This window comes from Vombatus ursinus, unplaced genomic scaffold (assembly GCF_900497805.2).
Source record: "Vombatus ursinus unplaced genomic scaffold, bare-nosed wombat genome assembly UNPS02014818.1, whole genome shotgun sequence".
NCBI lineage: Eukaryota > Metazoa > Chordata > Mammalia > Diprotodontia > Vombatidae > Vombatus > Vombatus ursinus.
In genome coordinates, this window is record NW_020954596.1 from 69,430,623 (window position 1) to 69,435,363 (window position 4,741).

Sequence of the window (4,741 nt, forward strand, 5' to 3'; positions counted from 1 at the left end):
AGAGAGAGAGAGAGAGAGAGAGAGAGAGAGAGAGAGAGAGAGAGAGAGAACTTTTGCTCCCTCCTGTTATGCTTCCCTGAAGAGAGAGCCTGGAGCTACTTTTTTTCTTCTTTCAAAGCAAGGAAAATTAAATAAAAAACATTCATCCCCCAAGATCTCACTAACATCATCTTTCACACAATCATGAAAAATTATCTCTACCAATGAAAGTTTTATGCTTAGATTTAAGCTCTAGGTTACACATTAAATTGCTTGGTCATTTTTCAGTCATTCCTGACTCTTTGTGACCCATTTGAGGTTTTCTTGGCAAAGATACCAGAGTGGTTTTCAATTTCTTTCTCCAGCTCATTTTACACATGAGGAACTGAAGGAATCAGAATTAAGTGAGTTGCCCATGATCACATAGGAGTAAGTAGTTATTTGACATCAAAATTTGATATGTCTTCCCTTCCTAGTCACTGCCTTCAAGTCTTCACAAGGATTCTTTCTCCATTCATTTTTTTATCTTATTTGTTACTAAGCAATGTATGTTGTATCCTTTTGTTTCCAATTTTCACATTATGCATGACTTAATAAAGGTATTTTCACATTATTTTAACATATCATTAATTGATTTAAATTCTAATTCATCATCATTATGATCTATAACAATTTGTTTAGGTATTTACTGTTGAACATTTAGTCTGTTTCCATTGTTTAATTGGCAAATAATTTTTCCCTAAAGTCTTTGAAAATTTACTGTATTTTAAAAATAACATTCTAAGGATATATCCCCAATAATTAACATATTTTGTAAGGGAGTATTGTTGCCATTGTTGTTATATAATATTTTATGCCATGATGCCAAATCATTTTAAAGATATTCTATAAATCTGTTGTTCTACCATCAATAAATAAGTGTAGCTATTTCGTTATAACTCTGCTAATATTTAAAGTTTTTCCTATGTATTATTTTCCCCAAATTAATTAGCATAATTTCCTACTTCAAAGTTGTCTTAATTTTTATCTCTTTGATTATTATCAAGTTTTTATTATGTTTTCAAGTGCTTAGTAACCATTGCATTTCCTCTTTTGAAAATTGATCATAGAACATAACAAAGATGTAGTACAGCCCAGTTCTCTTTAGAAAATGTACAAAGATCAATGAAGGGAAACAATTTGAGTAGGAATTGGAAAAACTGAAAGAGAAACAATAGGCTTTCAATTTTCTAGGCAAAGGATAGCAAAGAAATATAGTCAAAGTTCCAAGGGAATATGAAAGAGGGATTGAGATAGGGTTTTAATCCAGAGACTATTTTTCAGGCCTGCATCTGTGTGCCCAGGACAAGGAAATCAAACAAAATGTATGAGGGATATTCTATTGTTTTGGACCTATGGAGACTACTAATTGGGAAGCTCCAACCAGGGAGAAGTCTGCAGTTCAATTAAAACTAAATATAAACTAGGGTCAAAAGCTTACAAAGCTTTGCTCAAGAAAGAAGAAATCCAACTTTGTCCTACCCCAATCTCCTGTGGGCATTTTGCATGTTATAGGTGCCTGACTTGACCCACTCTGAGGTCCTTGAGGAACCCAAAAGCTAATATTTGGAGAAAACAGCAGCAACATGCCAGAGAATACAGATTATGACCCAAAAAAGGTTCCAACATCCCTTCCAGAATTATACAGATCCTGGTCTTAATACAAAGTCCCAATATCAGAAGTAATTCTGATGTAATAACTAAAAAAATAAAAAGGAACAAAATATGAAGAACTATAATGGATGCCCATATCTTGGATGTCCAAGATACAACCTCAGAAGAAGAGAGTGACTACAACATTTACAAGACAGACTTCCAAGAAAGCTCAGCTTGGTTATTAGGTCAGCTAGAATTCCTAGAAAAAATAAAGTAAGAGTTTGTTTATTGTTAAATCATATTATATATGAAGGTAAATCACTGGAGGTAATAATTAGAAAATAAATGAAAACATTGAGAGGAAATACTTGCAAGGAAAACTAACTATTTAGTACATGAGGCACAAAACCTTAACCAAATAACAGGTTGCTTGGTATAAATCAATAGAACCTAATGTATGAATGAGAAAACAGGAAAGATTAAAACAAAAACTTAAAAATAGGGGGTAAATGGTAATGGTCCTCATGTAAGATAATATTGACCTGGGTTAAGGGGGAACTAAGAAATATTAGAATACTTGACTGTCATATATCCTTCCCTCAAAAAATAACCTAGATGCCATATTTTTTTAAAATCATGAATAGAAATGTTAGAATTTTTAGACATGGAAGGTAAAACAGAAATTAAAAAAAGAAAAGAATCTATTGGTCACTTCCTGAAAGAAACCACAAAGTGAAAATTCCTAGAAATATAATAGCCAAAATCTAGAGTTTCCATGTCAAAGGGAAAAAAAAATATGACAAGCATCTAGAAAGAGTTCAAGTACTAGAGAGTCACGGTTAGGATAACACCAGATTTTACATTTACCAGTATAATGTAAAAAGATAGCTTGGAATGTATCATTCTGAGAGACAAAATAGGATTACATATAAGAATAATGTTTATAGTAAATCTGAGTATAAACAGAGAGAAGAACATTGATATTTAATGAAATATAAAACTTCCTAGTATTACTTATGTGAAGACCAGTGTTGAATTAACATTTTGAAATAAAAAAAAAGATCAATCAAGAGAAAGGATAAGAAGTGAATAAGTTTGAGTAATTGAAATGGGCAATACAAAGGGAAAAAAAGTTTTTACATTCTTATAGGGGGAAAAGTAACACATGTCCCCTTAGATGCTTAATATTATTGAGTCATTTTGTTAAGTTTTTATGAACTTAAAAGAAGAAAGAAAAGGAATGGGAGGATAGATATTGTAAAGAATGAGAGAAAGAGAAGGAAATTATATGATCTATGTGAAAAAGTAGAAAACTATATAAACAAGAACAGAGGGTTGGAGAGTGGGAAGCATTTGAATCTTGCTTTTTCTTAACTGGTGAAAGGAAAGTAGAAGATACACACAAATAAACACGTAGACACACAAAGAGCTTGTTCTAGAAATGCATGCAACTCCGCAAAGAAAGAAGAGAGAACTGGAGAAAAATGAGAGAAAGAATAAGGGGGAGTATGGATACATGAAAGATTTATCATTTGCCAACCAAACTGTAACTTAGGAAGGAAAATTGTGAAGCGAATTAAAAAAGAAAGAAACAAAGGGTAAGAATCTGTGAGTGTAAAAGGGATATAGTAGAAATAGATTTCAACATGCGGAGATCAGTGATGATCATTATACTTTTAACTCATTATCCTCTTCTTTTGAAAGGGAAGAATGGAAACAAAGAGGGAAAATTACATGTTAATAATATGTTAGAAATGCATAATTAATATTCATAACTTCACTGTAAATGTTATGAACTCATTTATGAAGTGGAAGAATATAGAAAATTTTATTAGAAATCAGACAATGCTGTTTAGGAGAAACACAATTCACACAGTTAAAACAAGTCATTAGAGCAAAATTGATTATGTTTCAGAACAACTACAAAGGTAAAGGCAGCAATCATAAGCACATGTAAGTGGGGAAAAAAGCAAAACCAAACTTCATTAAGAGATAAGCAGGGAAGTTATATTATCTTAATGGCACCATAAATGATGGATTATTAATAGTATATAACTTTCATACACTGAATGCTAAAGTATGTAGTCAGACAGTTGAACAACAACAACCACAATAAAAAAAAATTATTTACTGCCTACTGCATGCTTACTATTTACTGAGCTAAGAGTTAGGGATAAAAGAAGGCAAAATGCTTCTTTAAAGGTAGTCCTGATTTGAAGGAAATCACATTCTAATGGTTGAGAGAACATGCAAACAACTATGAAGAAGAAGAAATACATAAGACACATTGGAGATAATCACTAGAGTTAAGACACTAGCATTAAGGAGGAAAGGGAAAGACTTCTGGGAAGTAATTAGGATATAAGTTGTGATTTGAAGAAAGCCAGGAGGTAGAGATGAGATGCTAAAGCATTCCATGTATGGGGGACAACCATTGAAAATGTCCAAATTAAGGAGATGGAATGTCTTGTGAGAAGAACAGCAAGGAAGCCACTGTCACTGCATTACTGAGTACTGCAACAGAGAATTACTTTTTTTTAAATTTGCATTTAATTTTTATTTTTTCTCAATAACATGCAAACAAAAATTAATAATCTTTTCTTTTTTTTAATTTTGAGTTCCATATTCTTTCTCTCCTTGCTTCCTTTCCCCTCTCATTGAGAAGGCAAGTGATTTGATAAAGATTATACATGTGCAGCCTTGCAAAACATTTCTATATAAACCAGGTTACAAAAGAAAATACAGAAAAAGAACATTTCATTCTGCATTCAGTCTCCATCAGTTCTTTCTTGGATGTGGATAGCATTTTTTCCACAGAAATCCTTCAGAATTGTCTTGGATCATTACATTGCTGAGAATAGCTAAGTCACAGATTGTCATCCTGCAATTTTGTTGTTACCTTGTGCAATATTCTGCTGTTTCTGCTCATTTCATATTATATCAGTTCCTACAGGTCTTCCCAGGTATCCTGAAATTACCCTGCTCATTATTTTTTATAGCACAATAATATTCCGTCAAAATTTACCATGACTTGTTCAGCCATTCCCCAACTGAGGGACATTTCCTAATTATCCAACTCTTTGCCACCATGAAAAGAAATGTTATTATTGTCTTTATACATACAGGC